Raw genomic sequence first — 13,360 nt, forward strand, 5'->3', positions numbered from 1 at the left:
ATCTAATATTCCGAAAAAGCAGTACCAAAGTTAACATTTCTCTCCACGTGATTTAAGGAATTTCTGCAAAATATGTGTTTTTTTAAATGGATTTTTGCTCATTTAATCAGGAGGTAATACTTTAGGAAACAAAACTTATATTAAAGGGTAGATAGGTCCATTCTTCTATAGTTCATTACTATTTTCTTGGCTTCATCCATGCTAACTTGCGAGAAACTTGGCTTAGAATAATGGAAATGAAGTAATGAAGAAATATGAAGTAATGGTGGACCTCTCCATGTTTTTGGCTAACACCCCCTCCCCCCGCCAACGCAAAAAAAATCTACAAGAAAATTCCCCCCACCTGTGAAATTGAGCAGCCACAAATAAAGTGTGACAAAGAAATGATGAAGAAAAAAAGGAATTATGGAATAATCTACCTATATTCCAAATTTAAGCCGAATATATGGTGCGGAGTACCCTATTGCATTGATTTCCCTTCAACTGAAGCCAAAAAAGGCCAGAAATGTGCCAAAGAAAGTTTTACCATCCCCTCCAAATCGAATGTGCCATCTTCGAAACCCGGGAGAGGGAATTAAAAATTCTTCAATTTGGAATTGAAAATTCTAGGGCTCTTTTAGAAGACCAAGAAATACTGGAGGTAATCACACATCCCCCTCTAATTTTTTCTGCTATCTGGTCTTCCTCTAGTCCCTTTGATATCGAACCAAAATTTTGAGGTATTTATTTTGATCAAAAACTTCCAAATATATAACAAGTTTGCCTTCAGGGTTTACATCATTCCCCCATCCCTAGTGGTAAACTTTATCTGGCCCTACTATGATAACTCAACCCCATGAAGCACGAAAAGAAGAAATAAAACAATAAAATGCAAAAAAATCATTTTGTTTCATTTTTGTTCATCTTTACTTCACACATTTCCTCATCCCTTTCTTGTTTGAGCTGTTCATATTTTATTCGTCATCTTACATAGTTTCGCATGAAGTCATAAATATCAATGCGATCATCCTTGAAAAGAAAAGAATTTCCCATAGTCATGGCCAATCTAAATCCTATTCTAAGCAAAAAAATCTCAGGATGACAGTTTTAAAAAAATAATCTGGAGCACAAAAACTCATTAGCCGAAAAACATAGGTAGGCTATAGGTAAATCTTTATATTAAATAAAAAAACAAGTTTATTAACTGAAAGTAAAGCGACATTAAAACTTAAAACAAACAGAAATTATCCCGTATAAGAAAGGGGCTGTCCCCTCCCCAACGCCTCGCTCCTTACGCTAAGGTTTTTTATTGTTGTAAAAAATAAAGTTGGACAGGGTCAAACTTAAGCGTAAAGAGCGAGGCGTTGAGGAGGGGACAGCCGTTTCAAAATTCTGTTTTTTACAGTTTTGGTTATTATTGAGCCGTGTCGCTCCTTACTTACAGTTCGTTACCACGAACTGTTTGAAAATAGTAATCACGAAATTTCTACTTTAGCTAACAGAGAGCAGAGCTTGATGTGTTAGCTTAATAGCTTAGCATAAAGATATGTTAGCTTAGCATAAAGATAAAATACAACATTGTTTCTCATTGTTTCAGTGTTATACAGTGTTATACAATAAAACTGGACGATGGTTTCATTTACATATGGGTTTATTCCTTTACAATATCCAGTTAAGAAAAAGTCGAAAGCTTTCCTGTATGTGATATTATCTTTAACAAAATACAATTTTTTTTAATATATGAATATAAGAAGGTATTAAGCACTCGATTTGCAAGAGATATTATCTCGCCTTTTAAAACCGCAGAGGCTGATCAGACTTAAAGTGAAAATGTCTATTATTTTCTGTAGGTTATCTTTAAAGTATAAAATCGAGCTTTTTTAACAGACCCAGGCTATCAGGATACAAAAATTGAAGAGTCATAATTGCAGCGGTATCTGTAACCTAGTAAAGGACAAACCACGGTCCAAAGCAATCTTTATAAGGAAATTCATTCGTTACTAGTAATCACTTATAAAGTATCCTTGTTGCTAAACAGTAACTTTCTGTTTTAAATTTGTGAAGCCTTGAATATGGCTACTGTGCTTGAGATTGTTGGGTTTGACGAGAAAATATGTTTACAACAAAAAAATTCTTGACAAGATTAAGAGGTTGGGCAAATTTTTTTTCAGGTGTGGGTATTTGATTCCACGACTTAGGTTTCGACCTGTCCTGGTAGCCTGGTACCATAACCGCTGTGGCAACCTCACATGTTGAATAGTAATACTTAATAATAGATACATTATTTTTGTTTCATGGGAGTCGTCACAGCTAAGATGTAAGTAAAAGGCACATCTGGTAACAAAAATCTTTGTAAGGCCGAAGGCAGAAATAAAAAGGTATTAATTAAGCAAAAACGGACAAAACAAGGTGACGGGTTTTTACGTATCTCAATGCTGCCATGCTGCAATGGCTATGGTGCATGATGCATGGTGCAATGGCTCTCTTTCTAACTGGAAGGATTAAGTTTTCGAATAATACTGTGATAACATTGTGTTCAATATTTTGGAGAAACTAATGCTTTTAGAGGAAGTAGGCCTTTGTGGCCTGAGTTTCGACGTAGTTTTTCCAGTCCACCTATAAGATTGATATAAACTGGTGAATGATGAGGACGCTATTGTAAGCCATATTAGCGCGCTATTAGAAAGAATGAATAGCCACAGAAAAGAAACACAAATATTTGGGTTATTTAAGGCCAACGAAGATACTGTACAAAACGCTATGCATATTTTGAAAGTACAACCACTTCTCTACTTCAGTGCGATTAGAGAAAATCTGAAGGAATGACTTTCACATTTTCTGAAAAAAACTATGAACGAAACAAACCGGATAAAAGGAAACAACAAAAAAATCAAACAGAAAAAAAACAAACAAATAAAATCAGAATTAATAAACTAGCCCCCTTCAATTCAATCCAGTAATTCCAGACCGGTCTTAAATAAGAGATTGTATATAATTTTAAACCATTTGAATATATTTAGTATCTAATTTTTGGGCTAAATTTGATTGTATTTGGCCCTCTAATACACTCCTGCTTAGATAACTTTAAAGTGAAACTTAAATTCATTATAAAGCTGTGATCCTTTGTATACCCTCGGGAAAATGAAATAGAAGAAAATTCTGCTACTAAAATACTAATAAATTATCAATATTTTTAATCAAATTCCTTAGTGTAAAAATAACATTATTTGCTCAAAGCCCAGAAGTTATTTTAAAATACACTTTGAATGATAGAATATAAGATTTTAGTCAGATTTCATTTATACGTTGATTTCAGACCCCAGAACATATAAATATCACCTGAAAAATTAAACCAACATCACGTTGTAAAACAGTACAGAACCTCATCCTAGATCAATCCATCTATGCGCATTCCCAGGGCAGGAACTTGCACATGGGTTCCTTAAAGAAACCCCCCTCTCTTACGATATTCTATTTTTTCTTGATATCTGAGCACTTTGTATTCAGATTATTAAAGAAAATTATTTTTTCTTTTGCAAAGGACCCTGAAAAAGTACCTGGGCCCATACCTGCCCAGGGTACCTCTGGGCTTGATCCCTCCTGGATATAATGCTTTGGCTTTCTTCAAAATTGCTTGTAATGAGTAGTAACCTATATAAAGCTTTCACAAGTGATTGCGTAATATGCCTTACCAGGGTCATTCATCTATTACTAGGAACGGTACATTGGCTTAGCAGACGGGTTTCTGCAATGTGTTATGGGCTTCCTTGAAAAAATACCAGTTTAAAAAAAAATAAATAAATAAATAAATAAACATGTATCCATGATCTTTCTTCTGGCAAAAAATACAAATTCCAATCAAAACTGGTCAAACGTGTTAATAACCTGTAAGCTATAGCTATCTGATAACTCGTTCAGTGTCGCATGTATTATTTGTGGTATCAATGGTATTTCATTTGCGTAAAGTTATCTCGATTTGCCAAAACTTTTATCGTTCACATAAAACTAACTCAATTTGCAAAAATGATATTCCATTTGTGTAACTCTTCTCTGAATGTCCTTAATGAGGATATAAATAATATAGAATGACATTGTGACTTGACCTAGCTTTACCTCTTCGATGTGGTCTGTATAATACACAAGTAACGTTTGAAAAGTATTGTCATACAGGGGTTCAGTTAAAGAGGTCTCACTTGCACGAGGGTTCAGATACATGGGGGTTCACTTGCTTGGGGTTCAGTTACATGGGGATTAAGTAACCATGGAACAAACACAAAAACAATGGGGGCACACACACAAAAGACAAATTAGCCCAGTGGCCTATGAGAAATCATGGGTTGCATGGAGGGTTGAGTTGCACGATGGTTCAGTTAAAGGGTGGACAGTTACACGGGGGTTTAGTTAAATTGGGTTGAGTTGCACGAGGGTTCAGTAGCACGAGAGTTCAGTAGCACGGGGGTTCAGTTATATAGGGTTCCGGTTATACAAGGGTTCAGTTACATGGAGGGTATAGTGACATTTTAAAAGATGATTTAAAAGATGATTTTAGAAGAGGATTTGAAGGTGAAACTCTGTGGTCGTTATAATACACAAGTTCCATTTGAGCAGTGTTGTGAGGTCTCCTACCACAACCCCAAAGGGTTCCGATCCCCCCACCCCAACCCCGCAGGAAGCCCCCCGTCCTCAAAAGTTCTCCGGGCTCCCAAGGGCCCCCGGCGCCCCCAAAGGCTCCTGAGCCCCCATTATAATACTTTTTAAGGCTTTATTATATCTTTTCAGAACAAATTATTATTTTAGGGAATTATTTCGGTGAAAGAGTTAGAGACATTTTAAAAGATGATTTAAAAGATGATTTTAGAAGAGGATTTGAGGGTGAAGCTCTGTGGTCGTTATAATAGACAAGTTACATTTGAACAGTGTTGTGAGGTCCCCTACCTCAACCCCAAAGGGCTCAGATCCCCCACCCCAACCCCCAACGAAACCCCCGGTCCTCAAAGGTTCTCCCGGCTCCCAAAGGACCCCCGGCGACCCAAAGGCTCCTGAGCCCCCATTATAATACTTTTTAATGCTTTATTATATCTTTTCAGAACAAATTATTATTCTACGGAATTATTTCGGTGAAACAGTTAGAAACATTTTAAAAGATGTTTTAAAAGATGATTTTAGAAGAGGATTTGAGGGTGAAACTCAAATCCTTTTAGAAGAGGATTGAGGGTGAATTTCATTTTCATTGAGAAAATTCAGAATCGAAGTTGAACTTTTCTTTTCCGGGAAAATATTTGGAACAGAACTTTAAATTTTTTCATCTCTTTGAGAAAGGTCGGAATTGAATTTAAGAAAATTTAGAAGTATATCAAAGTGTAAATTTTTCTATCTTTTATGAAAAATTTGGAACAATATTTTGAATTTTGTCATCTCTTTGAGAAAAATCTGAATTGTGGTGGAAAATTTTTTATTATATTATGAAAATAGAATTGATCAATAACTTATTTTATTTTCATTGAGAAAATTCAGAATCAAAGTTGAACTTGTCTTTTCCGGAAAAATATTTGGAACAGAACACTAAATTTTTTCATCTCTTTAAGAAAGGTCGGAATTGAATTTAAGAAAATATTTCCTATCTTCTATTTAAAATTTTAGAACTGAACTTTAAATTTTTTACGTTATGGTGAACTTCAAGCTGAAGTGGAAGGTTTTTATTTTCTCCTGAGAAAGTAGAATTGAATTGTGTTCGTTGGTAAAATTCAGAAGAGAACTAGGACTTTTCTATCTTCTATGAAAAATTTGGAAGTATTTTTAATTTTTTCATCTCTTTGAGAAAAATCTGAACTGAAGTGGACAATTTTGATATTACTTTTGGGAAAATAGAATTGATCAATAACTTATTTCATTTTCATTAAGAAAGTTCAGAATCGAAGTTGAACTTTTCTTCTTCCGGGGAAAATATTTGGAACAGAACTTTAAATTTTTTCATCTCTTTGAGAAAGTTCGGAATTGAATTTAAGAAAATTTAGAATTATATCAAAGTATAACTTTTTCTATCTTCTATGAAAAATTTGGAACAATATTTTGAATTTTGTCATCTCTTTGAGAAAAATCTGAATTGTGGTGGAAAATTTTTTATTATATTATGTAAACAGACTTGATCAATAACTTAATTTATTTTCATTGAGAAAATTCAGAATCGAAGTTGAACTTTTCTTTTCCGGGAAAATATTTGGAACAGAACTCTAAATTTTTTCATCTCTTTGAGAAAGGTCGGAATTGAATTTAAGAAAATTTTTCCTATCTTCTATGAAAAAATTTAGAACAGAACTTTAAATTTTTTATGTCATGGTGAACTTCAAACTGAAGTGGAAGCTTTTTATTTTCTCTTGAGAAATTAGAATTGAATTGTGTTCGTTGGTAAAATTCAGAAGAGAACTAGAACTTTTCTATATTCTATGAAAAATTTTGAAGTCTTTGAATTATTTTCATCTCTTTGAGAAAAATTTGAACTGAAGTGGAAAATTTTTACATTATTTTGGAAAAATAGAATTGATTAATAACTTATTTCATTTTCATTAAGAAAATTCAGAATCGAAGTTGAACTTTTCTTTTCCGGGAAAATATTTGGAACAGAACTTTAAATTTTTTCATCTCTTTGAGAAAGGTCGGAATTGAGTTTAAGAAAATTTTTCCTATCTTCTATTTAAAAATTTAGAACAGAAGTCTAAATTTTTTACGGCTTAGTGAACTTGAAACTGAAGTGGAAGCTTTTTATTTTCTCCTGAGAAATTATAATTGAATTTTGTTCGTTTGTAAAATTCAGAAGAGAACTTGAACATTTCTATCTTCTATGAAAAAGTAGGAGGCATTTTAAATTTTCTTATCTCTGAGAAAAATATGAATTGAAGTGGACAATTTTGATATTACTTTTGGGAAAATAGAATTGATCAATAACTTATTTCATTTTCATTAAGAAAGTTCAGAATCGAAGTTGAACTTTTCTTCTTCCAGGGAAAATATTTGGAACAGAACTTTAAATTTTTTCATCTCTTTGAGAAAGTTCGGAATTGAATTTAAGAAAATTTAGAATTATATCAAAGTATAACTTTTTCTATCTTCTATGAAAAATTTGGAACAATATTTTAAATTTTGTCATTTCTTCGAGAAAAATCTGAATTGTAGTGGAAAATTTTATATTATCTTATGTAAATAGAATTGATCAATAACTTATTTTATTTTCATTGAGAAAATTCAGAATCGAAGTTGAACTTTTCTTTTCCGGGAAAATATTTGGAACAGAACTTTAAATTTTTTCATCTCTTTGAGAAAGGTCGGAATTGAATTTAAGAAAATTTTTCCTATCTTCTATGTAAAAATTTAGAACTGAACTCTAAATTTTTTATGTCATGGTGAACTTAAAACTGAAGTGGAAGCTTTTTATTTTCTCTGGAGAAATTGGAATTGAATTGTGTTCGTTTGTAAAATTCAGAAGAGAACTTGAACTTTTCTATCTTCAATGAAAAATTTGGAAGTATTTTAAATTTTTCATCTCTTTGAGAAAAATCTGAACTGAAGTGGAAAATTTTGATATTATTTTGGGAAAATAGAATTGATCAATAACTTATTTAATTTTCATTAAGAAAAATCAGAATCGAAGTTGAACTTTTCTTCTTCCGGGAAAATATTCGGAATAGAACTTTAAATTTTTTCATCTCTTTGAGAAAAATCTGAATTGAAGTGGAAAATTTTATATTATTTTAGGCAAATAGAATTGATCAATAACTTATTTCATTTTCATTGAGAAAATTCAGAATCGAAGTTGAACTTTTCTTTTTCCGGGAAAATATTTGGAACAGAACTTTAAATTTTTTCATCTCTTTGAGAAAGGTCGGAATTGAATTTAAGAAAATTTAGAATTATATCAGAGTGTAATTTTTTCTATCTTTAATGAAAAATTTGGAACAATATTTTAAATTTTTTCATCTCTTGGAGAAAAATCTGAATTGTAGTTTAATATTTTATATTATCTTATGAAAATAGAATTGATCAACAACTTATTTCTTTTTTCATTACGAAAATTCAGAATCGAAGTTGAACTTTTCTTTTCCGGGAAAATATTTGGAACAGAACTTTAAATTTTTTTCATCTCTTTGAGAATGAACTTAAAACTGATGTGTCCGAAAAATTCAGAATTATATCAAAGTATAACTTTTTCTATCTTCTATGAAAAAATTTGGAACAATATTTTAAATTTTGTCATCTCTTTGAGAAAAATCTGAATTGTAGTGGAAAATTTTATATTATTTTATGTAAATAGAATTGATCAATAACTTATTTTATTTTCATTGCGAAAATTCGAAATCGAAGTTGAACTTGTCTTTTCCGGAAAAATATTTGGAACAGAACATTAAATCTTTTCATCTCTTTAAGAAAGGTCGGAAATGAGTTTAAGAAAATTTTTCCTATATTCTATTGAAAATTTTAGAACTTAACTTAAAATTTTTTACGTTTTGGTGAACTTAAAGCTGAAGTGGACGGTTTTTATTTTCTCCTGAGAAATTAGAATTGAATTGTGTTCGTTGGTAAAATTCAGAAGAGAACTTGAACTTTTCTATCTTCTAGGAAAAATTTGGAAGTCTTTTAAATTTTTGCGTCTCTTTGATAAAAATCCTAACTGAAGTGGACAATTTTGATATTATTTTGGGGAAAATAGAATTGATCTTATTTCGTTTTCATTAAGAAAATTCAGAATCGAAGTTGAACTTTTATTCTTCCGTGGAAATATTTGGAATATAACTTTAAATTTTTTCATCTCTTTGAGAAAAATCTGAATTGAAGTGGAAAATTTTATATTATTTTAGGAAAATAGAATTGATCAATAACTTATTTCATTTTCATTGAGAAAATTCAGAATCGAAGTTGAACTTTTCTTTTCCGGGAAAATATTTGGAACAAAACTTTAAATTTTTTCATCTCTTTGAGAAAGGTTGGAATTGAATTTAAGAAAATTTAGAATTATATCAAAGTATAACTTTTTCTATCTTCTATGAAAAATTTGAAACAACATTTTAAATTTTGTAATCTCTTTGAGAAAAATCTGAATTGTAGTGGAAAATTTTATATTATTTTATGAAAATAGAATTGATCAATAACTTATTCCTTTTTTCATTGCGAAAATTCAGAATCGAAGTTGAACTTTTCTTTTCCGGGAAAATATTTGGAACAGAACTTTAAATTTTTTCATCTCTTTGAGAATGAATTTAAAACTGATATGGCCGAAAATTCAGAATCGAAGATGAACTTTTCTTCGTCATGGACAATATTTGGAACAGACCTTTAAATTTTGTCATCTGTTTGAGAAAAATCTGAATTGTATTGGAAAATTTTATATTATTTTAGGAAAAAATAATTGATCAATAACTTATTTCATTTTCATTGAGAAAATTAAGAATCGAAGTTAAACTTTTCTTTTCCGGGAAAATATTTGGAACAGAAGTTTAAATTTTTTCATCTCTTTGAGAAAGGTCGGAATTGAATTTAAGAAAATTTAGAATTATATCAGAGTGTAACTTTTTCTATCTTCTATGAAAAATTTGGAACAATATTTTAAATTTTGTCACCTCTTTGAGAACAAAACCATCTGATGTAGTCACGGCTATGTTTGATCAAGAAAATATCTGAATGCATTTAAGGTATAGTATGAATGGCTTGCAAAAAAAAACTAAAAAAGTACTATCATTAAAAACTCACTACACTACAAAACCATCTAAGGTAGTCACGGCTATGTTTAATCAAGAAAATATCTGAATTCATTTAAGGAATAGTATGAATGGGTTTCAAAAAAAAACAAGAAAATACTAATGCTAGTAACAACTCACTTCACTACAAAACCACCTGATTTGATCACGACTATGTCAAAAAACACAAAAATAATTCTACTAGTAACAACTCACTGCACTAAAAAACAATCTGATGTAGTCAGAGCTATGTTTTATCAAGAAAAAATCTGAATACATTTAAGGTATAACATAAATGGCTTGCAAAAAACACGAAAATACTACTACTAGTAACAACTCACTGCACTAAAAAACCATCTGATGTAGTCACGGCTATGTTTTATCAAGAAAATATCTAAATGTATTTAAGGTATAGTATGAATGGGTTGCAAAAAACAGGAAAATACTACTACTAGTAACAACTCACTGCACTACAAAACCTTCTGATGTAGTCACGGCTATGTTTTATAAAGCAAATATCTGAATGCATTTAAGGTATAGTATGAATGGCTTGCAAAAAAAAAAACACGAAAATACTACTACTAGTAACAACTCACTGCACTACAAAACCATCTGTAGACAGGGCTATGTTTTATCAAGAAAATATCTGAATGCTTTTAAGGTATAGTATGAATGGCTTGCAAAAAACACGAAAATACTACTACTAGTAACAACTCACTGCACTACAAAACCATCTGATGTTGCCACGGCTATGTTTTATCAAGAAAATATCATACACACCTATGAAAGGCTAAGAAATCCAGCACAGAAAAGTAAAAAATAGCAAGCCACACATCCCAAATCATAGATTTCAGACAACACACACCAACGAAAGACTAAGAAATCTAGCTCTGAAAAGTCCAACTAGCAAACTACACATCCCAATTCATAATTTTCTGACAACACCCACCTATGAAAGGGTAAGAAATCCAGCTCAGAAAAGTCAAAAATAGCAAACCACCCATCCCAAATCATAAGTTTCAGACAACACATACCTATGAAAGACTAAGAAACCCAACTCCAAAAAGTCAAAAAAAAAACCCATCTGATGTGGTCACGGCTATGTTTTATCAAGAAAATATCTGAATGCATTTAAGCTATAGTATGAATGTCTTGCAAAAAACACGAAAATACTACTACTAGTAACAACTCACTGCACTACAAAACCATCTGATGTAGTCACTGCTATGTTTTATCAAGAAAATATCATACATACCTATGAATGACTAAGAAATTCACCTCAGAAAAGTAAAAAAATAGAAAACCACACATCTCAAATCATAGATTTCAGACAACACACACGAACGAAAGACTGAGAAATCTAGCTCTAAAAAGTCCAACTAGCAAACTGCACATCCCAAATCATAATATTCTGAAAATACACACCTATGAAAGGGTAATAAATCCAGCTCAGAAAAGTCAAAGCAAACCACCCATCCCAAATCATAGGTTTCAGACAACACATACCTATGAAAGACTAAGAAATCCAACTCCGAAAAGTCAAAAATAGCAACCCATACACCCTAAAACATAAGTTTCAGACAACATTCACCTACGAAAGACAGGAGCCCGGGGAGGGCCTTTGAGGGTCTGAGGGGGGCCTGGTGGGATGGGTGGTCCTTTGGGAGCTTGGGGGGCCTTTGAGGACCAGGGGCTTCCTTCTGGATTGGGTTTGGGGGATCGGAAACCTTTGGGGTTGGGGCTTCCTTCGGGGTTGGGGGGGGGGGTTGGATCCCTTTGGGGTTGAGGTAGGGGACCTCACAACACTGTTCAAATGGAACTTGTGTATTATAACGACCACAGAGTTTCACCCTCAAATCCTCTTCTAAAATCATCTTTTAAATCATCTTTTAAAATGTTTCTAACTGTTTCACCGAAATAATTCCCTAAAATAATAATTTGTTCCCTTGGGGTTGGGGCTTCCTTCGGGGTTGGGGTGGGGGGGGGGGGATCGGAGCCCTTTGGGGTTGAGGTAGGGGACCTCACAACACTGTTCAAATGGAACTTGTCTATTATAACGACCACAGAGTTTCACCCTCAAATCCTCTTCTAAAATCATCTTTTAAATCATCTTTTAAAATGTTTCTAACTGTTTCACTGAAATAATTCCCTAAAATAATAATTTGTTCTGAAAAGATATAATAAAGCCTTAAAAAGTATTATAATGGGGGCTCAGGAGCCTTTGGGGCGCCGGGGGTCCTTTGGGAGCCCGGAGAACCTTTGAGGACCGGGGGCTTCCTTCGGGGTTGGGGTGGGGGGATCGGAGCCCTTTGGGGTTGAGGTAGGGGACCTCACAACACTGTTCAATTGGAACTTGTCTATTATAACGACCACAGAGTTTCACCCTCAAATCCTCTTCTAAAATCCTCTTTTAAATCATCTTTTAAAATGTCTCTAACTGTTTCACCGAAATAATTCCCTAAAATAATAATTTGTTCTGAAAAGATATAATAAAGCCTTAAAAAGTATTATAATGGGGGCTCTGGCGCGTTGGGGGGCGCGGGGGGCCCTTTGGGAGCCCGGACAACCTTTGAGGACCGGGGGCTTCCTTCGGGGTTGGGGTGGGGGCATCGGAACCCTTTGGGGTTGTGGTAGGAGACCTCACAACACTGATCAAATGGAACTTGTGTATTATAACGACCACAGAGTTTCACCTTCAAATCCTCTTCTAAAATCCTCTTTTAAATCATCTTTTAAAATGTCACTATACCCTCCATGTAACTGAACACTTGTATAACGAAAACCCTATACAACTGAACCCCCGTGCTAATGAACTCTCGTGCTACTGAACCCTCGTGCAACTCAACCCAATTTAACTAAACCCCCGTGTAACTGTACCCCCTTTAACTGAACCATCGTGCAACTCAACCCTCCATGCAACCCATGATTTCTCATAGGCCACTGGGCTAATTTGGCTTTTGTGTGTGCCCCCATTGTTTTTGTGTTGGTTCCATTGTAACTGAATCCCCGTGTAACTGAACCCCAAGCAAGTGAACCCCCATGTATCTGAACCCTCGTGCAAGTGAGACCTCTTTAACTGAACCCCTGTATGACAATACTTTTCAAACGTTACTTGTGTATTATACAGACCACATCGAAGAGGTAAAGCTAGGTCAAGTCACAATGTCATTCTATATTATTTATATCCTCATTAAGGACATTCAGAGCAGAGTTACACAAATGGAATATCATTTTTGCAAATTGAGTTAGTTTTATGCGAACGATAAAAGTTTTGGCAAATCGAGATAGCTTTACGCAAATGAAATACCATTGATACCACAAATAATACATGCGACACTGAACGAGTTATCAGATAGCTATAGCTTACAGGTTATTAACACGTTTGACCAGTTTTGATTGGAGTTTGTATTTTTTTTTGCCAGAAGAAAGATCATGGATACATGTTTATTTATTTATTTTTTTTTTAAACTGGTATTTTTTCAAGGAAGCCCATAACACATTGCAGAAACCCGTCTGCTAAGCCAATGTACCGTTCCTAGTAATAGATGAATGACCCTGGTAAGGCATATTACGCAATCACTTGTGAAAGCTTTATATAGGTTACTACTGTAATGTTATATAATTTAATGATCGACAAATTTTGAAACCCCCCTAAA

The sequence above is a fragment of the Artemia sp. Qi Xiang Cuo genome, chromosome 7 (assembly GCF_049724085.1).
Source record: "Artemia sp. Qi Xiang Cuo chromosome 7, ASM4972408v1, whole genome shotgun sequence".
NCBI classification, from domain to species: Eukaryota; Metazoa; Arthropoda; class Branchiopoda; order Anostraca; family Artemiidae; genus Artemia; species Artemia sp. Qi Xiang Cuo.